This window comes from Tasmannia lanceolata, unplaced genomic scaffold, assembly GCF_043159265.1.
Source record: "Tasmannia lanceolata isolate RefF3 unplaced genomic scaffold, GAP_Taslan_0.1 ptg000002l, whole genome shotgun sequence".
NCBI lineage: Eukaryota > Viridiplantae > Streptophyta > Magnoliopsida > Canellales > Winteraceae > Tasmannia > Tasmannia lanceolata.
Genome location: NW_027518679.1, coordinates 1,873,999 through 1,899,091, shown reverse-complemented (window position 1 = coordinate 1,899,091; position 25,093 = coordinate 1,873,999).

Below are 25,093 nucleotides of genomic sequence, written 5' to 3'. Positions count from 1 at the left end.
GCGAGCAATTCATCAGGTAGTTCAAATATGATGATGGGATAGAAATCACCAGAAAGGATTTAGAGAGAACAAAGCAAGACTCGAGGGAATCCTTTCTGATTTTTGTGAAAAGATGGAGGAGAATAGCAGCTCAGATGATGGAGCGCCCGTCTGAGGAGGAGCAGGTTCAAATAATCATGAAAAATATTTCCCCCCAACTCCAGTATCACATGTCATTACAATATTATCCAGACTTCAAGCACTTCATTGTGGCAGGCACCCAGATAGAGGAGGCTATGGCTCAAGGTGTATTTAACCGTAGCAACCCAAACCCCAGAGATTTCAAAAAATCCCCGCCAGCCCAAGTCAGTAGTATCTCTCGTTCCAATGCTCAGCCCTCTAAATCCCAAGAACCTTTAGTGATGGACTATGCTCAACGCGCGACCGCACCTCGGCAACAAACCCGGGTAGAATTTACCCCTCTTCCCATTCCATCTTCAGAGGTGCTTAAGCAGTGTCTTGCTTCAGGTCGCATAACCCTACCTACCATCCGGCCTCCCCCCAATCCTCTACCTGCAAATTGGCGAGCTGACCTACACTGTGAGTACCACAGAGGTCCTGGTCATCTTACTGACAACTGCATTGCCTTGAAATATAGAATCCAGAAACTCATTGATGAGAAAGTCATTGCATTCCATCCAAAACCCAATGTCACCCAAAACCCGCTACCTGGTCATGCTAACCCTCCTGCTGCCGTTAATGCCATAACCATAGGAGATTCTGAGTTTGACCCTCTCACCCTCATATGTGCTTTAGAACCCGCTTCTGAACCCCAAATCATCTTCTGTGATGAATCATACCCAAGAGAGTCAGTACCTCCCTTGGTAATCACCTACGAGCCACAAGTCCCTCAAATTATCACTTATGATAAGCCTGAATTGGATGAAGTCAGACATGTGACAAGGGGAGGAAGAATTTTCAAACCTGCTGAATTGAGAGTCGAAAATCCAAGGGCATTGGCTCGAGGAGAGGAGCCGCAATATGTGAAAGATCCAGATGATGAAGTTGTGCAGCAGTTGAAGAAAACTCAAGCTGTTATATCTGTATGGGGATTATTGATAGCATCAAAGAAACACAGAGAGGCTGTGTTGAAAGAGTTGAATACCACACAGGTATCCTCAGAGATATCTCCGGAGCAACTGGCTGAAGTTGTTGCTCTAACCCAGGCCACCAGGGCCATTAGTTTCTCAGATCAGGAGCTGCCTCCTCAAGGTCGGAATCATGCTAGAGCTCTTCATGTCACTATTGTCTGTGGAGGCAAGAAAGTACCATCTGTGTTGGTAGATAACGGATCCGCCTTTAATGTGTGTCCATTGAGAACTGCCATTACCTTGGGTTTCGGTCCCACTGATTTTGCCGAATCAACCCTTGGTATCCTCGCATATGACAACACCCGCAGAAATGTGGTCGGAGTCCTCACCACCAGGATCGTTATAGGCGGTCAGGAATTTGAGGTTGAGTTTCAAGTTATTGATATCAAAGCCTCGTTCAATATGCTTCTAGGACGTCCCTGGTTGCATAAGGAAGGTGCTGTTGCTTCAACCCTTCACCAAAAACTGAAGTTCATCAAAGATGGGAAGTTGTTCACTGTCAGAGGTGACGAAGAGCCAGAAATAGGGCAGATAACAGGAGAAACCTTGATCCTTCCAGTTGCAAAAGCAGATGACTACAACTTGAATGGTTTCGCATTCGACGTTGCTGCTATTTCTTATGAGGACGCCTCTCGAGAAGAGTTGTGTTTGTCGTTTGCCATCAGTCCTGTGGTGGCCAAGATGATGAGAAAAATGAACTACTTCCCTGGTATGAATTTGGGCCGTGATCCAAGCAAGGCATCTCACTGGCGCCCAATCAAAGCAAACCATGGAATTTTCGGTCTTGGATATGTACCTACTGAGGAGGAGGAGGAAGCCATGGATGAATTGTTGAAATTGAAGGAAGAAGTCCGCCGCACCGGAAGGGTACTCCCAATGGCTCCATATTCCTTATCGATGAATGGTCATTTTATCAAAGAAGGTGAGACCTCTGCATACTATGGGTTTTCTGAACCATGGTATGACTCAGTGACAGGGATCATGATACCCGGTTTTGAAATATTCAGTGGCCTTGCTCTCCTAGAAACCGAACCGCCGATATATTATGTTGAGAAAGCTGTTGAGGACTGGTTAGTCTACCTTGAGCCAGATGTGCTGGGATCTTTGTTTGAAGAAAATGTGCCTGATGTTGATTGCTATTCTGAAGAACAAGAAGAGACAGATTGTGAAGATGTGCTGGTGGCAGTTATTCAGAGTGTCAGATTGCACCTGCAACAGAAAATCTTTCAAACTGGAGTTCTGATGTTTTTCCATCTTATTTTATTGTTGAGTCAAATCTAGTCAAGTCGATTGAATCAGTGTCAGTGCCTAGTCCGGGCGAGTCATTTTCTGAGTTTATTTACTATGTGAATCCTGAGCCTGTTCAGGATGAGTCCGATAATAATGATGTAATTTCTTTCAATTCAATGAAATCTGATTCTCAGTATGTCTTTGTGTTTGCTTCTGACTTTAATAATAATGATAACACTCCCTCCTCAGACGAGGAAGAGGGGATCGACGAAACTCCCCTTGAATTGCAGCATATGCTCAAACAAGAGGAGGAGCGCCGAGCCCAGCCTCTTAAAGATGAAATCGAAATTATAAACATCGGAACAGAAGATTTAATACAGGAAATACGAATCGGAAATACTCTATCCTCTGAAGAGCGCGATGAATTAATAAAACTACTTAAGGAATATAAAGAAGTTTTTGCCTGGTCCTACAAAGATATGCCCAGGTTGAGCGAAGACATTGTTCAGCACAAGCTACCTTTGTTGCCTGGGATTAAACCTAAAAGCAGAAGCTAAGGAGAATGAAGCCCGAGTGGGTCCTGAAAGTAGAAGAAGAAGTTACTAAGCAGTTGAATGCTGGGTTCCTGCAAATGATAGAATATCCAGAATGGCTCGCAAATATAGTACCTGTACCGAAGAAAAATGGAAAGGTGAGAATGTGTGTAGATTTCAGGGATTTGAACAAGGCAAGTCCAAAAGATGATTTCCCTCTACCACATATCGATATCCTGGTAGACAATACGGCCGGGCATGAATTACTATCGTTCATGGATGGTTTCTCGGGCTACAATCAAATTAAGATGGCACCCGAGGACATGGCTAAGACCTCGTTCATTACACAATGGGGGACATATTGCTATCGAGTAATGCCATTTGGTCTTAAGAATGCCGGTGCGACATATCAAAGAGCAGCTACAGCCCTACTCCATGACATGATACATAGAGAAGTCGAAGTTTATGTCGATAATATGATTGTAAAGGCCAAGGAAAGGAGAGATCATATCCCAAACCTTAAGAAGTTCTTTGAAAGAATTCTCAAATACCAGCTTCGCCTGAATCCTAGCAAGTGTGTGTTCGGGGTTACCTCCGGTAAGTTGCTTGGATTTATGGTGAGTCAAAGGGGCATAGAGGTAGATCCTCAGAAAATTAAGGCTATCCAGGAGATGCCGCCGCCTAAAACCGAGAAGGAAATTCGGGGATTCCTAGGAAGGATACAGTTCCTAAGGCGATTCATCGCTCATTTGACATCAACTTGTGAACCTATCTTTAAGCTCTTAAAGAAAAACTCTTCTAAAGAATGGACGAAGGAATGTCAACAGGCCTTTGAGAAGATAAAACAAAGTTTGGCTGAACCACCGATAGTAGCACCAGTAATACCGGGGCATCCTTTGCTGCTTTACTTGTCAGTAACAGAAACCACAATGGGTTGTATGTTAGCACAGCAAGATCCAGAAACCAAGCATGAAAAGGCTGTGTATTATCTCAGTAAGAAAATGTTGGAATATGAACAGAAATACACTGTCCTAGAAAAAACCTGCTTAGCTCTGGTTTGGGCTACTCAGCGACTCAGGCATTACCTTTGTCACATAAGGTCTTGCTCCTGTCAAGGATGGATCCTATGAAATATCTCTTTGAAAAACCAGCCTTGACAGGCAGGACTGCCAGATGGTTATTGTTGTTGTCTGAGTTTGACATCACCCATGTAACCCAAAAATCAGTAAAGGGCCAAGTCATTGCTGAGCAATTGGCAGAAGCACCCCGAGAAGAAAATCGGCCTTTCAAGCCGATGTTCCCAGATGAAGAGATCATGATGATAGAAGATGAATATCCAGAAACTGGTTGGACCCTCTATTTTGATGGAGCAGCAAACCAAACAGGACAAGGAGTAGGGGCATTGCTGGTGTCACCTCGAAATGAGCATGTTCCCCTTGCTTTTAAGTTACAATTCAATTGCACCAACAATATGGCAGAGTATGAAGCATGCATTGTTGGGCTTGAGGCTGCATTGGCCTTAGGCATAGAGAATCTTGACGTATATGGAGATTCGAAGCTAATCATTTGCCAAACTCAAGGAGAGTGGAGAACCAAAGAAGAAAAGCTATTGCCATATCATGAATACTTGGATGCTCTTGCTAAACAATTCCAGTGCATCACTTTCAGTTATTTACCAAGGTTGAAGAATAGATTCGCCGATACTTTAGCGACGTTAGCTTCTATGATTGACATACCTCACAATATGAAGATGAGGCCCATCACGGTTCAAGAGCAATGGGCTCCTGCATATGTTGATGCTATAGAGATAGCTGCAAGATGTCCCGATGGTAAACCATGGTATACGGACATAAAGAACTACATCTCGGGCCAGGGGCATCCCAATGAGTCGTCGAATAAAGAAATAAGGACTTTGCAGAAATTGGCAGCTAATTTTGTCATTTGTGGAGGAGAGTTGTATCGGCGATCTTTCGATGGAATTCAACTTTTATGTGTCAATGAAGATCAGGCAGAAGAAATTCTCGCAGATATTCATGAAGGGGTGTGTGGGCCTCATATGAATGGAAAGATGCTGGCAAAGAAAATCCTACGTCTGGGGTACTATTGGCCAACATTGGAAGCAGATTGTCACACATTCGTGAAGAAATGCTATAAATGTCAGATACATGCGAATCTCATCCACGTACCACCCACCGAATTGCATTCTCTTACCTCTCCTTGGCCGTTTTCGGTATGGGGAATTGACATCATTGGCAAGATTTCTCCTAGGTCATCTAATGGTCACGAGTACATACTCGTTGCAATTGACTACTTCACCAAGTGGGTCGAGACCGCTTCTTATGCAAAGATTACATCCGCATCAGTTGTTAAATTCATACGAACCAACATCATATGCAGATATGGAATTCCCCATGAGCTTATCTCAGATAACGGATCTCATTTCAAGAAAGAAGTAATCACTCTTTGCGAAGAGTTCAAGATTAAGCATCATAAATCCTCACCTTATCGTCCGCAGACGAATGGAGCGGTGGAAGCTGCAAACAAGAATGTCAAGACTATTATTAGCAAAATGTCAGAAACTTATAAGGATTGGTCGAACAAGTTATCGTACCCCTTGTGGGCTTACAGAACATCAATTAGAGCTTCAACTGGAGCAACCCCTTACTCTCTTGTTTATGGGATGGAAGCAGTGCTACCTGTTGAGATCCGTGTACCTTCGCTCCGGGTATTGACTGAGGTCAAGTTGCCAGAAAATAAATGGGCAGATGCCAGATATAAAGAGCTGAGCATGCTAGACGAGAAGAGGTTAAAGGCGCTTTACCATGTGCAGGGTTATCAGCGCAGAATAGCCAGGGCTTTTAATAAAAAGGTTAAAATCAGAGATCTAGAAGAAGGCAATCTTGTTATGAAAGAGAACCGAGCACCAGTGTTTGACCCAAGAGGCAAATTCAAGCCAAATTGGTCAGGACCATACATTGTGGACCAAATCTTACCCGGAAAAGCCGTCAAGCTCCATAATTTAAATGGAGAAATATTACCAGAACCAACAAATCTTGATCAACTCAAGAGGTTCTATGCTTGAACACCAGAAGGCCGTCTTTTGGCCGAATAAATCCCAAATTCATAACCAAAAATTAAAAAATATAAAACCTTTTGCAAACCCTTTTGAGCCTAAATAAAATTTTCCTTCAAAGCCCAATATATTGGGGGCAGTCGCCCTGAACTACGCATGACCTGATTCCTACACTGGGATACGTAGGCAACCTGTTCACAGGTTCGGTCGAAACTCTTGCAAAACCTTAAGCCATTCTTTGAAAAGCCCTACCTCACCCATAAAGTCCTTTTGGTGTTCAAGTAAAAAGAAAAAGAAAATAAAGAAAATAAAAAAAAGAAAAAAAAGAAATGGAGCTTGAAGATCCGCTAGATTGAAAACCTGAAAAGGCGATCTAGGCAAAATTTAGGATCATTCCCCTGCTAAGTTGAAAACCTGAAAAGGCGATTCAGGCAAAAGTTAAGGCCGAGCGGTCCGCCAAGTTGAAAATCCAAAAAAGGAAGACTTGGTCGTGGTAAGACGGGATTCACGCCAGGAAAATTACCTCGATCTCTGAAGTCGCAGTAGATCAGGCAAAGCTAATAACAACAATTCCTGAAACTAGGGGCATTAATTTCAAAGCAATCCGAAAGTCGATAGAAAGATATATGAAGTATCACTGTCTTAAAAATAAGCGAAGAAGTTTATCAATGGAGAAACATTCTTTAAAAGAGGCTAGCCTAACCCAAAAGAAAATGCTGATAAGTCAGAAGCATCGCGAGATTACTTGAGTAATCTTCCCTATTTTGTCTTTTTATTACAAATGTCTGTGGTTCTATTTTTTACAAATTCTATCTTAAGAATTGTGGTAGGGTGCAATCACTCTGAAGGCAGGTTCATTAACAGGTTTTGAGAAACTTGGAAAAGGTGAGACTGTTATGAATGGCGAAAAATATTTGAAGAATGATCTCTGGTCAATGAATAGAAGGAGGTTAGAATGCCTCAAACTGGAGCAGGTTGCTAATGAAGTGGCATCTCATATTTAAGCCCTGAAAGTCCTTTGCTGCATGGTGTTATTAAATCCTTTGCTTCTAAAGTTGTTAATTGGAAATTTTGATTTCTTTCAAAGCTCAAATTATCATATCTCTCTTAATCCATTTGAAAATAATATTTTCTCTTTGAGCATCATACAACCATGATGTCTCATTTCCTTGGAATCCGTACAAATACGGTATTTCAGTCTCTTCGAGTCCATACAACTATGGTCTCTTATTCTCTTTGAGCATCACACAAATGCGATGTCTCATTTCCTTGGAATCCGTATAAATACGGTATTTCATTCTCTTCAAGTCCATACAACTATGGTCTCTCATCCCCTTTGAATATCATACAACTATGATGTCTCATTTCCTTGGAATTCGTACAAATACGGTATTTCATTCTCTTCGAGTCCATACAACTATGGTCACTTATTCTCTTTGAGCATCACACAAATGTGATATCTCATTTCCTTGGAATCCGTACAAATACGCATTCTCTTCGAGTCCATACAACTATGGTCTCTTATCCCCTTTGAACATCATACAACTATGATGTTTCATTTCCTTGGAATTCGTACAAATACGGTATTTCATTCTCTTCGAGTCCATACAACTATGGTCTCTCATCCCCTTTGAACATCATACAACTATGATGTCTCATTTCCTTGGAATTCGTACAAATACCGTATTTCATTCTCTTCGAGTCTATACAACTATGGTCTCTATACACTGATTTGAAGGAGTTGAGCACAAAACATGGAGGTGCAGGGCACGGTCAAAATGGGATGTCTACACCCAATCTTACCCTAGGACAAGCCTAGTAAACTAGGATGTAGGTTAACCTGCATTAGTCTAAGGAACAACTTGCATTTAGATAAGAATCATATAGCATCTTAGATGAAATCCTAGGATAATAAAATCCTCAACTTGAATTAAATAACTCCTCTTAAAACTGTTGAAACAGTCAAATCAGTCTAGATCGGTGTCTTAGTTGAGTTAGGCATAAGTAGCTTAGCTTAGGTGCACCGAACTACGTCGACTCTGATCCCAGTGAGGCTTGGGTACGTAGGCAGCTTGGATGTCTGATGGCATACCAACCGCAAGTCGGCTCCACAACAAATTGTGGGGTTTTGTATATTAATTTTCTTGTAAATTCTTAAATAAATCACTTAGGACTATCCATGAAATTAGAATTTTAGGAGAACTTTCACTTAGATTGAATTCATACAAATAAAGAAATCAAGATACACACTTAGGATTCACATTGAAATTAGATCATAGGATGCATGTCCCGTAGTTAGCACATTAACAGAGAGTTGAATGAGCCATTTAAAATAAATTTAAAAGAGTTAGCTTTTGGAATCGAAGACCGATTATCGGGCAGGAATGGTGCATGTGGTGGATAAATCCCCATACCTTCCATTCTTGTAACCAGGTAGCGAGTCTAGATTTCTGGTTAATTACGAGTCCTAGATCTCACATCTAGGTGCCGACTCTGTCAGTCTATTTTGTGTGGAATTCGGATTGCCTCAGTGATCCCAAGTTCACATAAAAGACGAATTAAAATCAATACTAAAAATGCACACGCCAATCGCGTGGGTACAAGAGACCAAGAGGGAGCGTGGCGGGTCGCGCCCCACCCCTCTCGCGGGATCGGGTCCCACAATATCTTGTTTTAAATAAAAACTCTATTACATTAGTGTTTTAGAGTCCCAAATTTCTTCTTAGTGCAGGCTAGGATCCCAAGTAGGTCTAGACACCCCATTTTGACCGAGTCCTAATTGACACTGTTAAGTAAAGACCTTATCAAATCTTGGAATTAGGCCCCCAAACTTCATCCTAAGCTAGGTTGGGATCCTACCGGGATCCTTGCAAATTTTCATCAAAATCGGAGCCGATTTGCCCTATGAACGAACCCTGGAGAGCATCGCAGTGTAAATGTATAAGGGGGATGCGCTAGTCCACCTTTTTATTTTCCTTAGGAAACACAGCCTAGTTACATATATGTTGTAGGAACCACCTACATTAGCTTAGGGCTAACCTGCATTTAGTTAGGACATATAGGGTGTCCTAAAATCCACAATCCATTGGAATTTAAATAATCGCATAAGAAGCTTTAATAACTAGTCTGGTCTTTTAGATCGAGTCTAGGATAAAGGTCTAGATGTCTTAGGCATCATAGTTTAAAATAGGTGCGAAGAACTACGTGACTCTGATTCTTGTGGAGGCGGGGATACATAGGCTTCTTTGGATGAATATCAAACCATCCAAGGACTCGGGTTAAATCGTTTAGAGTCCTAGGACTTGTTGTGTTGTCTTTGTTGCGTGTTTTGTTGTGTTTTCTTACTTTCATGTTCAGACCTTATACCTTTAGCTGTAGCGTGCATGTGTTTGTGCACCAGAACTTAGACACCCATTAGGCATGTCACTCATAACCTAGTTGTGACTAGGCGACACTTCTTCCATTTATTTGGTGTGTGCTTATTATTTCATCCATTGGTCGTGCATGATTAGGTAGACGTCTTCCGAGGGATGTTTTGTTTCCATTTCACATGATTTTGCCCAAAATTCTTTGGAGTTAATGAAAATGGCATAAGAGACCAAGTGCTTGCACTCGGACGAATTGGGGGTGCTCTTCGGACCTTCTCCCTTCGTAATCAGGCACGAACCCATATATATTTCTGGTTAACCATTGCACAGAGGATTTTATTTTGGGGTTCCATGGCCTATCCATGGATGGCGACTCTGAGTTTATTTTAGGTATGTCTTGATTTCGAGCCTTGGCTCCGGATCAAGACATATCTCTTTCTTTTTATATTGCCACTCGTGCTATGCTATGAGGGTGGCATCCGTTTCGAGAGTTCCTTGGCAGAGCTCTCCTTTCACGTGGAGATCTATGAGGATGTAGGGACTCGTTTCCTCACCATTCTCGGATCGGGGTCCACAGGCTGGCAACTTCTGCTGGGGAGTTCTTGAAATGTTGCCTAACTCTGTAAAAATGCCATTTTTACTAACTTTGGAGAAATTTGTGATAAAATCATTTTAAATTGGAACTCTATCGTTAGAATCCAGGGGCACCAGATAGGTGCATAAATAAAATGAGGGATTCACACACTGCACATCATGCATTATCATATTTTTTATTTCTTTCATTGTTTTTCATTGTTTTTTATTATTGGCTCCACGGGATAGATACAATGCGCGCCTGACTGGGATGTCATTACCCTGATGACGCTGTTGAATCTATTTCCAAGCTATGCGTCGGCGCTGCACTCGTAAACACTCGGTGCATTTGTGTTTACAGCAGCGATGAGCAATGAAGCATACTATGTATAACACTCGGTGCACTTGAGTTATACATATTAAGTATGGTTCATACGCATAGTACCCGATAGATTGAGTCCGGAGCCCTACTTTGTTTTATATATTATGTATATACTTACTGACTTAGTGAAACTCAACTAGGAAGTACCCATGTTTAATATAAGTATATTGCATTCATATAGGGTCGAACATGTGTTACTTACACATGTGAAGCCTAGAGTTAGGAGCTTTGTCCCATTTGTAGACTAGGGTAGCTCATTTTATATGGCTACATCACGGTCCTAACACACTCATCAGTCTGTTTTGAGTCGAGACTTCCTTGACTCAGCTAGATTAGAGTTAGGGCTGGTGCCCCTGGTTAGGATATATGTGTATGTATATATACTGATTATGTATATTAGGGTTCTCCTCTTAGTTAGAGTTCCTTATTTATTTCAATCGGTTATATCCATTCCTTATTCAGATCTAGATCTAGTCAGTGGCTTTTGATCGCCATTACCTTGGCCATGATTTGTCCTTTGATCTGTTGATTATAGGATATGACCTATTGTCATATGTTCTTACCTTTGGTCAATATTTCATTTGATTACCTTTCTTTGGTAACCTCATTTCGTTTACCAATGATGAGCTTATCATTCCATCATTATTCATACACCTTTATGTTGAGTTTTAGGATTCTTTTATAGCATCGTTATGCTGCCGAATGTTTCGCAGAATATGTTAAGCATGACCGCTATTTTTTTAGAGGTAGTTAAACCATGACTTACTTTCTCTTGACCTTCTTGTCTAGCCGTTATGCTGCCAAATTTTTCGCAGAACATTTTGAGCATGACCGCTATTCTTTAGAGTTAGTTAAACCATGAGTTTACCCTACTTTGATCTCCTTGTACAGTTGTTATGCTGTCAAATTTCATCCAGTCAAGGATAAACTATGAGCTTGTTTTGTCATGATCCTTTGTTTATTCTTATCTATCCATTTTATGGATCGTTTGTCAGATTATGTTCATTATTGGATTAGTGGCCTGTATATGTTACTTTCATGGCCGTAGTCTATTTACTACCCTTGGATTGTATATCTATTATTTTGTTGTGTCATAGGTTCAGTTTGTGTATCTATTATTCCTTAGGTATATTCTTGCCCATATACCTGTTTCATCTTGAGGTATGGCCGATAGCTTGTTTGTTGTCCTCATGGTCATGGTCTATCATTTGGATCTCTTTGATCATATAGTTGTTGTTATTCGTCACCAGATTTAGATTCAGCTTATGACCTACTTCTGTCATTCTATGGCTGTAGTCTATTTTCTGATCTGCTGATCATTGATGAAAATTCGGTGTCACCGATTGTATCCTCCCCTTATAATTGATCATCAAGTTTATCCTTATCATTTGCTTATGGATATATCCTTTTTCTCATGATTTTATTTTGTCTGGGTTTTAGGTTTGATCATGTCAAACAACGAATTGAAGGATTGGATTAGTGAGGCTACCAAGGCTCTCCCGCGTGAGTATGAGAGGAGCATGGTTGATCGATTTATAAGCACATTCAATCATTTGAGTGTATCCGATGTGAATTGGAAATTTCTCCAAGTAGCTGCAAAACTCTGGGATCCCACCCTTCATGTTTTTCGATTTGGTCCTTTCGAATTCTGTCCAATCTTTGAAGATTGGTGCACCTTGTTAGAGATTCCACCTGAAGGACTCTGGATTCGACCTTCAAGCATGTACTCACCTAATTCCCTCATGATACTGTTGATGCTCTACCTTGTTTCAAGGGCACATACGTGGAAGTTTATGATCTCATTAAACTCTTTTCCAAGAACATTGACCCTGCTAACTCCCATTTTCAGAATTGTCGGCGTAACGCCTTAATCTTTGGAGTTCTTGCACGTCATGTCATTCATGGAGACTCTCGTGCTGCCCTGTTGGCTTTGCTCGGTGTAGTAGACCAAATTAGCAAAGGAAGGAATCTTGTTCCTATTATGCTTGCAGAAACCTTTTCTGGACTAGACCGTATTGACCATCAAAAAGTTCAAAATAGTTTCTATGGGTGTGTCAAATTGTTATACATATGGCTTTGTGAAAAACTCACTATACTCCAGCCAAAAAGCCATGACAAGTACACCCTGAAAGATTTCCCGTCCTGGCAACCAATGACCAACCAACCGCAATCCATTGATGAGTGGTGTAATTGGTTGCAGCACGTGGAGAAAAGTCAGTTTTGTTGTGTGAGTCATCCTTGCTTACAAGTTATCACTAGCACTTACCCATATCCATTTGTGTATCTCATGGGTTTAGAAAAGTCAACATTTTATGCACCAATCCGTTTGCTTCATAAGATCACGGGATATTCATGTTCTCCCGGAACTGTAGCACCTCCTTCTTGTGAAAAATTGTTTCCTGATCTTATCAACACCATCGTAGCTGCTTGGAGAAATAAGGTCGTGGAACCTTAACATCTAAGGTCCGGCGTGGGGAGTTACCGGGAAAGCTCGCAGGCAAAAGAGCTCGGATTGCAGAGCTTGGAGGATCTTCGGCCTGAAATTATCATTTCTTTATTGTCTTCATTTGTTTTACTTGAGTATAATCAGAGTCAAAGATTGTAAATTTGATTTCATTATAGATGAAAATTTAAAGAATGGAATTTTACTTGATACATGTCATAGACAGTCAGCGATCCTTAGTTTCATCATTCTATATGTAACCAATCGCTGGTGTTGTAACCTGTCAATATAGTCAATACAAAGGATGTTTGTTTTTCTTTTCTCTCTATTGGTGCAAACTATCTTATTTCATTTGTCAATCATTTTAATCTAGTTTGTTAACTTCCAATTAGGATTCTGAAAGATAGCAACCATCGCTCCGAAAAAGGACTCCCAAGCTAAGCCCACCTGGTCTAGACCTACCTCAGTGTCTAGACTCGTTCGTCACTTTGACTCCCCTGTGTCATCAACAATACCTTTACCTTCTTCACCAGAGTCTTCAGGTTCTTTTGAAGTGAACCAAATGGCCGACCCGACTGACCTTCTGTTGAGCATGCAAGAGATGATGAAAAATCTCACTCGAGACATGGCAGGAATGAAGGAGGAGATGGCAAACATGAAGACTCAAATAAGTGATAAGGCTTCTGCATCTAGAAGTCCCATACTTCCACCTCCTCGTGCTACATCTCCGGAATTGCATAGGCCTGTTATCCCGCCTTTCGAGGTTGATTCAGATGATGAACAATACGCTGCAGAGTATTGCGCTCCAAGGGTTGATAGAGAAAAGGAGAAGTTTGAAAATTTTGAAAAAGAAATGTCTGAGAAGTTTAGCAAGATGGCTCAAGAGATTGAACAAATGAAAGTGCAGGGGCCCAAAAAATTTGACGTCTCTGAATTAATACTGTCTTCGACAGTATCTTTGCCGCCTAACTTTAAAGCTCCTGATTATGATAAATATGACAGAACCGGATGTCCGCGCAATCATATGAGATGGTTTATCATTCTATCCCAGCAGTACGGTCTGAGCCGTGAGCAGATGGCCCAATTGTTCCCGATCTCTCTGACAGGAATTGCGAATAAGTGGTTCTTGAGGCTGAAGCCGGAAGAGGTGAGAACCCTGGAAGACATTTTTGAGAAACTGATAGAGCAGTTCTCGATGGAGGAAGGTATTGAGGTCACAAAAAGGGACCTAAAACAGCTGAAGCAAGGTCCTCAGGAGACCTTTACTTACTTTATCAGGCGTTGGAGACGTAAATCTGCCCAACTAAGCCAGAGAATGTCCGAATCAGATCAGATAAAGTTAGTTCTGAAGAGTTTGTCTCCTCAGTACTTTCACTTCCTGGCACCTCAGCATTATCCGAGCTTTGACCACTTGATCAAGACGGGTACTCAGACAGAGGATGCCATAGCAAAGGGTTTGAGAGCCAAAGTTTCTTCTAAAATTCGTGAAGGGAAAGGGCCTATGGTCCAGCCTAAGGAGGTTCACGCTGTTAGTTACACCAGGCCAGTGGCTAAGGTTGTTACAGAAGCTGCAAGGGCACCAAGGAGAGGTACCTTTGACAGAAAATTTGACCCCCTTCCATATCTTATAACAATGATACTCAAGAGGTTGATAAAAGACAGAAAGATCCAGCTCCCGGATATTAAACCTCCACCTCATCCCTTACCTGCCTTCTGGAAGATGGATCAGTACTGTGAATATCACAGAGGTCCGAGGCACCTGACTGAAAACTGTTTGGCCTTGAAACATGCAATCCAGAATATGATTGACAAAGATGAGCTTGCAGTTGAGAGACCTAACGTTACTTAGAACCCGCTTCCTAATCATCATGATATGCCTCCTCCTACTATCAATGCCATATTCACTAATGAATCTTTGCTTGATCCGTCAACCCTCATTTGTGCCATTACCACAGAAAAAACCTATGTCATGAAGTTTGACGAAGAAGAGCTCGAGGAAGTGAAAAAGAAAGAGCATTATGTAGTTTCATTTGACGACGATGAACTTGCTGAGTCGTCTTCAGCTCAATCTTATGTGTTTCAGACTGATAAGGCAGGAAGGACAAAGAAAACTCAGTATGTCTTCAGGGCAGATGATTTCAAAGAAGAAAGAGCCAGTAAAGCGCCATATGTTTTCCGAATGGAGGAAGATGAACTACTACTGTTAGATGACCATTGTGATGAGATGCGTCATATGACTCGTGGTGGGCGTGTATTCAAACCGCCAGAGCTAAGTGTAGAAAATCCAGCAGGGGTTGTGAGAAATGCCGAGAATCAGAGGCAGAATAAGGTGAATGCAGATGAAGAAGATGAGAATTTGCTGAAGCAGCTAAAAAAGAATCAGGCTAATATCTCAGTATGGGGTTTACTCATGGCCTCATCCAAGCACAGAAAGTTAGTCCTTAGAGAGCTTAACGCAACACAAGTCTCTGTTGACACTACTCTTGATGAATTGGTGAGTTTAGTTGCTATGGCAAGAGCATCTAAGGCCATATCTTTTACAGATGAAGATTTGCCTCCTGAGGGCCGAGACCATACCAAATCTCTGAAAATCACTGTTGTTTGCAATAAGAAGAAGGTACCATAGGTGTTGGTTGACAATGGCTATGCTTTAAATGTTTGCCCGTTGAGTACTGTGACAACCCTTGAGTTTGGTCCTGAGGACTTTATACCATCTGAACAGGGTATTCTGGCGTACGATGGCACTCGCAAAGATGTAATCAGAACTCTGATCACCGAAATACAGATTGGAGGAGAGGAATTCGAAATAGAGTTCCAGGTCTTAGATATCAAAGCTTCATTCCTGTTGTTACTTGGCCGCCCGTGGATGCACAAGGTCGGTGTTGTTCCCTCTACTCTTCACCAAAAGCTAAAGTTTATTCACAAGAACCGAGTGATAACTGTGAAGGGAGATCCCGATTTTGAAATAGGGCATATTACTCAGGATTTGACTGTGGGAAAGGCTGATGATGTAAGTTTAACTGGTTTTTCACTAGAAGTGACTGCAATCACTGTTGAGGAAGCCATGAATGAGAAAATTTGTTTCCTGACCAGCACAAATTCTAATGTCATTAAGCTGATTCGCCGGCAGGGGTACATACCAGGTGCCGGGTTAGGCAAATATCATCAGGGTCTGATTGAGTTCCCTGAGTTTAAAGCATTCAATGGTCTATTTGGGCTGGGGTACAAACCCATAAAGAAAGAAGTTAAAGAAATGAAGCAGCTAATGTTGAAATGGGCAGAATGTCGCCGCAGAGGGTTAGAATTACCGATGGCGCCGATTGATCTGATAATGAATGGCCAGTTCCGAAAAGAGGGTGCAGATTTCCCTTTCTGTGGCTTTGCCGAGACTTGGCAAGATGAAAATACAGGGCTGAAGTTGCCAGGGTTCAAAATTTTCTTTGATCTGGAGTTAGAAGATGAGCCGACAAGTGTACAGATCACAAAGTTTGAGCCAGAAACTGATTGGGCAGAACGTATAGAGCCGAGCCTTCTGGTTCGTTGTTTCATGAGGAGCCACAGATTGTTTCTGTCATTGAGCAGAGTGCATTGATTTTGAATCCCACTCACTTAATCACCCCGGCAGAGGAGCCGTTGACTAACTGGACCTCTCAGGTCATACCTCAGGTTACTTTTCAGTACAGTCATGTCCCTTCAGAAGAGTCAGTTGTTCGTAAGTATGTGTCAGTCTCTGAGTCTGATTCGGAGTCTGTTTATTCTAACAATTCTTTTGATGCAGGTACTATAAAGGTCGAGTCTCCTGAGATCGGTGGTGATTTTGATTCTTCTAGCGGGATCGAATTTGATGTTATTTCTATCGTTGAGTCAGATATTCTTTCAGTACATAGTTCAAAGTCAATTGACACAAATGCCAATATATCCGTTGAGTCTGTCAATGTGTTTCAAGAGTTTATTGTAAAGCACGATGTGGGTAATTCATCATTTGAGGTACTTGATTCAACATTCAATGAAATAAATGATTCTTTTTCTGTGTACATTCCTGTCTCTACTTTTGCTTCTAATGTTTCTACTTCAGAATATGATAATCTTAATAATAACAACCAAGACTCCCCCTCTGACGAGGATGCAGACGACACTCCCCCTGAAATCAGACACATGATTCAGTAGGAGAAGAGTCGCCAAGCAAAATCACTCGAAGAGGAAATTGAAACTGTGAATATTGGTGATGAAACCTTGATTCGGGATATTCGAATTGGCAAAATTTTATCTCCTGAAGAACGCAAGGAATTAATCACCCTACTTAAAGAGTTCAAGGAAGTTTTTGCTTGGTCATACGATGACATGCCAGGATTAAGTGAAGAAATTGTTCAGCATCGCTTACCCTTAACCCCTGGTATTAAGCCAAAGAAGTAAAAGCTCTGAAAACTCAAAACTAAATGGGAATTGAAAGTTTATGAAGAAGTAAAGAAGATGTTAGAAGTAAAATTTATTCAAGTTGTTGAATACCCAGAATGGCTTGCAAACATTGTATCGGTGCCCAAAAAGGACTGAAAAGTTCGAATGTGTGTCGATTTTTGAGACCTGAACAAGGCCTAAAGATGATTTTTCTCTTCCAAACATTGATCTCCTAGTGGATAATACAGCTGGACATGCTCTTCTATCCTTTATGGATGGATTCTCAGGCTATAATCAGATTAAGATGGCGCCCGAGGACATGATGAAAACAGCGTTCATTACTCAGTGGGGTACTTACTGTTACAGAGTGATGCCGTTTGGTCTGAAAAATGATGGTGCTACATATCAGAGGGCTGCTACAACTCTTCTTCATGATATGATCCATAAAGAGGTCGAGGTATATGTCGATGACATGATTGTAAAAGGCAAGACTCGACCTGAGCACACTGTTACCCTGAGAAAGTTCTTTGAGCGGATCAGGAAATATCAGCTTCGCCTAAATCCGAGTAAGTGCGTCTTTGGTGTTACATCAGGAAAACTCTTAGGATTTATGGTCAGCGAAAGAGGGATCAAAGTGGACCCACAAAAGATCAAGACGATTCAAGAAATGCAGCCGCCGAAGACAGAAAAGTAGATCCGAGGTTTCCTTGGCAAAGTTCAGTATCTGAGAAGGTTCATAGCACATCTGACAATGACATGCGAGCCTATTTTCAAGCTTCTGAAGAAGAATTCCTCGAAGAAGTGGAATGAAGAGTGTTAGGAGGCCTTTGAAAAAGTTAAGCAATGCTTATCTTTACCTCCTATTCTATCACCTGTCATTCCAGGCCAGTCGTTGATGTTGTATTTGTCTATTACAGATACAACAATGGCTTGCATGCTCGCTCAGCAGGATCCTGAGTCTAAAAGGGAGAAACCTATCTACTACATCAGCAAGAAGATGCTAGAATATGAATTAAAGTACACTGTTTTGGAAAAGACATGTCTAGCATTAGTTTGGGCTACCCAGAGGCTAAGGCATTATCTGCTATCAAACAAGGTTCTTTTGCTATCACGGATGGATCTGTTAAAGTACTTGTTTGAGAAACCTGCCCTTACAGGAAGGACGGCAAGGTGGTTGTTGTTGTTATCAGAGTTCGACATCACCTATGTCACTCAGAAATTAGTAAAGGGGCGGGTTATAGCTGAACACTTGGCTGATGCTCCTGTAGAAGAAAATGCTTTCTTGAAGACAGATTTTCCAGATGAAAAGATAATGGATGTTGAAGAAGAGTCTTCGAGTACTAAGTGGCTTATGTACTTTGATGGAGCTGTCAACAATCGAGGACAAGGAGTAGGAGCTGTGCTTATATCCCCTCGGAAGGAGTATATTCCTGTTTCTATCAAGCTGCAGTTTGAATGCACGAACAACATGACAGAGTATGAAGCTTGTATTGCAGGACTTGAGGCAGCCTTAGCTTTGCAGATTCGAGACGTTGACGTGTTTGGGGATTCTATCTTGATTATTTGCCAGATTAATGGGCAATGGAAAACTCGAGAAGATAAGTTGATCCCTTATAACACTTATTTGGAATCTTTAGTCAGAAAGTTCAAGAACGTCACATTCACTCACTTGTCAAGGACCAGAAATCATTTTGCAGACGCTTTAGCTACTTTGGCCTCGATGTTAGACATTTCTGTATCAATGGAGGTTCAGCCGCTAGTTGTCAGACTTCAATGGGCTCCTGCGCATGTGAATGCAATAGAAATTTCTGCCAGGTGTCCAGATGGGAAGCCTTGGTACACAGATATCAGAAACCTTATTTCAGGCAGGGGACATCCTCCATAAGCTTCAAGCAAAGAGAGGAAGACGCTTCAGAAGTTGGCTGCTAACTTTATTATTTGTGGTGAAGAGCTGTACAGAAGGTCATTTGATGGCATACAACTCCTTTGTGTTGATGAAGACAAAGCTGCAGAGCTTATTGAGCAGACTCATGAGGGTGTTTGTGGGCCTCATATGAATGGGAAAATGTTGTCCAGAAATATTTTGAGACTTGGATTCTATTGGCCCACAATGGAAGCAGCAGAGTGCTTCGCATGTGTGAAGAAATGCCATAAGTGTCAAGTCTATGCAAATCTCATCCATGTTCCTCCTTCGGAGTTGCACTCTTTGACTTCTCCATGGCCGTTTTCAGTGTGGGGAATTGATATAATTGGAAAGGTTTATCCAAGATCCTCGAGCGGGCATGAATACATTCTGGTGGCTATTGATTATTTTACGAAGTGGATTGAGGCTGCATCATATGCTTCCATAACTTCGAACACAGTTGCGAAGTTCATTCGTACCAACATTATTTACAGATATGGCGTACCTCACGAGCTTATTTCAGATAATGAGTCACATTTTAAGAAAGATGTGTTACACTTGTGTGAAGAGTTTAGGATAAAACATCACAAGTCGTCTCCTTACAGACCTCACACAAACGGGGCTGTAGAGGCAACAAACAAGAATATCAAAGTCATTATCTGTAAGATGACTGAGACTTCTAAGGATTGGTCGAATAAACTTCCATATGCCTTATGGGCTTATCGGACATCGATCAGATCTTCTACAGGTGTAACTCCGTATTCTTTGGTGTACGGAATGGAAGCAGTTTTGCCAGTTCTACTGAGAATTCCCTCTTTGAGAGTGATGATGGAAGCTGACTTACCAGAGTCTGATTGGGCTGAAGCCAGACATGATGAGCTGCAGATGATAGACGAGAAGAGGTTGAGAGCCTTGACCATATCCAGGGATATCAGAGGCGAATTGAGAAAGCTTTCAATAAGAAAGTTCAAGTCCGAGATTTGAAGCCTGGAGATCTTGTTTTGAAGTCCTACAGGGTACCGGTGTTTGATCCGAGAGGTAAATTCAGGCCAAACTGGTCTGGTCCTTATATTATCGATGAAGTCCTGCCTGGAAAAGCCGTAAGACTCCTCGATAAAAATGGAGAAAAAATAAATGAACCTACAAACCTGAATCAGTTAAAAAAGTATTACGCTTAAGCGCACCAGAAGGCCATTTTTGACCGATTAGAGCTTTGAGCCAATAACCTACATGTTTTAAACCGTTTTGCAAACCCTTTGGGCCTATAAAAAAACTTATTTTCTTTGATAAACCCAAACTAGGGGCATTTTTTTTAGTAAAAAAAAAAGGGTGGTTTGAACTAGGTTATGACCTGATCCCTTTTTACAGGGTACGTAGGTAGCCTGATCAATTCAGGTTCAGTCACATCTTTCGTAACATTTTGAAACCAACAATTCTTGAAACCCAAGTGGGCGAACTACGCAAAACTGATTCCCATTTCTTCAGGGATACATAGGTAGTCTGGAGGGTCCAGATTCGGTTTAATTACACATAAACCAACCAAAGGTTTAGCCTTTCGAACCTAAGCTTACCTGAAAGTCCTTCTGGTGTATTTAGGCCTAGGCTTGTAGAGAAAAAAAAAAGAAAAAAAAATGATGGAGTCTTAAACCCGCTAGACTGAAAACCCGCAAGGGCGGTCTAGGCAAAAGTTAGGGTCATTTGCCCGCTAAGCTGAAAACCCGAAAGGGCGGCTTAGGCAAAAATCAGGGTGCTAAGCCTGCTGGATGGAAAATGTGCAAGGGCAGACAGTCGAGGCAAAAATTAAGGCATGCGGTCCGCGAAATCGAAAACCCAAAATGGTGATTTGGTCATAGCAAGGACTTCATAAAGGGCAGAGCTTTCTTAAAGTCAGCTAAACTTTTATGTTCTCTTTGGTTCTTCTTTAATGTCTGAGTAAGTGCCAACAGAGCTTCTTTTGTTACTCTTTGAGTTAGGGTGATTGAGACTAAGCAATCTAAAAGGATTATAACCATGACGAAAATCTTGAAAAGAAGTTGAAACATCTTTAAACATGGTATTCAAAGGACTCTAAGAGTGTTGGACCTTTAACTATTTTAAAATGTTTATCAGTTTAAGAAGCAGATTCAGTCTCTTTTGGAGTCTTGTTTAGAACACGTCAAAGTCTTTGGTCATTGTCTGTCGAAGTTTTTCTTTTGCCAAATCGAGGTAAGTTTTCAGAGTCCTGTTTAGTCAGTATTTCTCCCAAAGCCGGGGTGATAAAAGCTCAGAGACTCAGAGAAGCAGAGAATTTGTGGCTCCTGTGGACAATGTAAAGCAGAGCAGTGTTCAGAGGCTGATAAGCTTTTAGCTCAGTTCCAGTATCAGCAAGTGGCAGAGATGAAAGAAAATTATGAACAGAACGAGTTTCTTGTACTTGTGAAAAACTTTGTAATCCCAAATGTTCATTAATGAAAGCCTTTGGCCCATGCCTTTTGTTTTGCTCTCCAATGAATTTTGCCATGGAAGTAAGGGTGTCAATTTTGGCTCGGGCTCGGAAGCTCGCTCGAGCTCGGCTCGAATCCTTAACGAGCCGAGCCGAGCCCGATTTAGGCCAGGCTCGGCTCGGCTCGTTAAGGCTCATTAAGAATTTAATATATTTAAATATATATTATATATTAATATATACATTAAAAGGGTTGTCCAGGGAGTGAAAGGGGGGGCAAAATATGTCACTTCATTTTTGGAACCCCATTTGTTACTAGGACCACCCCCCATAGTGTAAAAAAAGTAGTCAAATTACACTAGTAGGGCTGTCCAAGGAAGATGAGGGATGTGAACTTAATATAACCCGAGCTCGGTAAGGCTCGCGAGCCGCTCGCGAGCCTGACCGAGCCGAGCCGAGCCCGAGCTTGGTTCGAGCCCGAGCCGAGCTTTTGAGCTTAATGAGCCGAGCATGCTCGGCTCGGCTCGGCTCGTTTACACCCCTACATGGAAGTAATCATACTAGGGACATCATAAAAGATGTCAAGTAATAATTGACATTTTAAATTGATATTCTCATCAGATAGAGACTAAAGAAGTTTGAACACTTTTTGTATTGAGCTTCTAGGTCAAGTTGTTCTCCTTTAGAGTTGAGTTTCTTGGAAAAATCTTTATCCCAGCGGAGTCTAGAATTTACTCCAGTGATTTTTAAATTTCAGTGGAATATTTTGCATCTTTTAAAAGGGTTTGACTCTCCTTCAAGTTATTTGGAGTCCGGTCTTTGACCAAAATCAAGCATTTCAGTTACTCTTTGCGAAGAGATGACTGGTTCATCAGTGAAATTATTAAGAGTTGATCTCTTCTTTCAGTCACTTTGAGTTTCTTAGTTTCTTTTTATTTTGAAGGTTAATAAGGATATAAATTAACAGATTCCGTGTTCTGCAGTTTGGTTTTTTTCCGTTGTTTTAAAGATTTTAATAAGGTAAGGAATTACTGGACTTCGTGTTGCATGGTCCGGTCCTTCATTTGTTTTGAAAAAGAGATTTTAATAAGGTAAGAAATTACCAGAACCTGTGTTACGCGGTTGGGTCTTTTCTTCGATCTTTTTGAAAGATTTTAACAGAGATGGCAATTACCGAACCTATGTTACACGATTTGGTCTTTTTGAAAGATTTTAATAGAGATGGAAATTACCGAACCTGTGTTACATGATTTGGTCTTTTTGAGAGATTTTAACAGAGATGAAAATTATCGAACCTGTGTTACACGGTTTGGTCTTTTTTGAAAGATTTTAATAGAGATGGAAATTACCGAACCTGTGTTATACGGTTTGGTCTTTTTAAAAGATTTTAACAGAGATGAAAATTACCGAACCTGTGTTATACGGTTTGTTCTTTTTGAAAGATTTTTAACAGAGATGGTAATTACCGAACTTGTGTTACACTGTTTGGTCTTTTTCGAAAAATTTTAATAGAGATAGAAATTACCGAACCTATGTTACACAGTTTGGTCTTTTCTTCATTCGTTTTAAAAGAAGTTTTAATAGAGAAAATTCATCAAACCTGTGTTACAAGGTTTAATCTTTTTCTTGATTATATTTGAAAGGTTTTAGTAGGGGAAATCACCGAACCTGTGTTACACGGATTGGTCTTTTCTTCCTTTGCCCGGGTATTTAATACTCTGATAATTAGTAATGCAATGTCAAGTAGTGACTTGCCTAATCATCGTTCCGCAATGTGCAGCTTCCTAACATGTTAGGAGTCATGTGTATCTGCGAAGAGGTTTGTGTGGGACTGTTTAGCAGGACATACAAATCTGGGTTTGTGTGGAACTGTTTAACAGAACCGCGTAATCCGGAGTGATTCGCTACCTTGAAAGAGATGAGTCAGAATTACTCGGATACTTAAACATATGTATTTTCAGCAATAATCTGTATATCTATCGCCTGGCTTGAGACTTAGTTTCTCCTCGATATTAGATGTTTGAGTTTGGCTCAAATATTCGAGTACCCTAATAAGTGGTCGAGTAAGTTTTAAACTGATCGACAAGATAACTGTATAAAAAATTAAAAAAAAACTCTTTGAGTGTTTAGTTTTGAACTTGTTTTAGACAGGTTTCAATGCAGTGGTCTTGGGCCTATTTTGCAGGTTTCTAAAAAATAAAAAATGAAAACTCTTTGAGTGATTGAAGTGATTGGTTTGTTTGTTTGATTGGTGGTCTTTGAGCAATTGTTGTGTTTACTTTGGTCTAATTTGATAAAAAAAAGAAATAAAAAAATTTTGCTTTGATTTCAGGTCGATCAAAATGCGTCGTCTGTTCAGCTTTGGTGTTCGCGTGTTACACACGCTCTGCCAAAGAGGGGCATCTGTAGACACCCCATTTTGACCGAGCCCTAATTGACACTGTTAAGTAAAAACCTTATCAAATCTTGGACTTAGGCCCCCAAACTTCATCCTAAGCTAGGTTGGGATCCTACCGGGGTCCTTGCAAATTTTCAACGAAATCGGAGCCGATTTGCCCGATGAACGAACCCTGGAGAGCATCGCAGTGTAAATGTATAAGGGGGATGAATTATCCGCAATAGGGAGGTATCCGAAGCAAAGGGGGGTGCATAATCCCGTCCGGACCTAAGCCAAATTTGCACGCTTATCACATTTTGTGAGCCCATCAATTTGGGGGGGTGCCAATATCAGCGGCCTTTTCATTGTATAAAAAAAATAACAAAAAAAATCAAAGGAGGGAATTCATTTTTTTTTCTGTTAAAAAAAACCTAGAGAGAGAGAGATCTGAGAGGAGAGAAATCCCCAAATCCTTCAAACCTTAGTTCAATTTTCATTGTCTCCGATCGATTTTCACCGGACTTCATCCAATTTCCAGCCATCTTTATGTGGATATTAGCATCCTCATCTTCTTCTTCTTGATCATTTCACTTCTTAGCCATCATTTTACCTTGTTTTCACTTCAGAAACTTCAGATTTGAAGAAAGAAAAATTAGATCTAAGTACCAAACCCTAATTCAGAATTCATTTTCTTCAATCATTTTCTTCTTCTTCTTCAGCGAGTTTCGTCCGATCTCCGGTGAGTTTCTGTCAAATCTTCTACCTAAGGTCATTTCTATCTTCTTCTTATTTCTCTTCTTCCACTGTACTTCTTGAAACCTTAGATCTGCCAGGTTTTATCAATTAAAACTCAGATCCATTTCGATTTTAAACTTGATAGCTTCTAAGACTTTGGATTCAATTATAAAAACCTTAGAGATGAAGTTCTGAAGCTGGAAATTGTGTTTTTCTTTGATATTTTTTAACCGGATCTAACTTTAGTTTAGCTCATTTGACTATCCTTCGATTTCAAGCTGGAAATTAATTTTTTCTTGTGCATTACTGGAGATCTGATTCCTCAAGAGTAATTTGATTGAGGAAGAGTATTGATTTTAGAAATTTCATTACAATCGCCATCATCATGTATTTTTTAATTTTATAAATCGCTTGATTACAATGTAGAGTGTGTTGAATGTGTTTGATCTTTGATTTTTTTTTTATAAATTAAGTTTTTCTGTATAGATCTGTAAGAATATCAATGAGGTTTCTGAAATGTTTAATAATT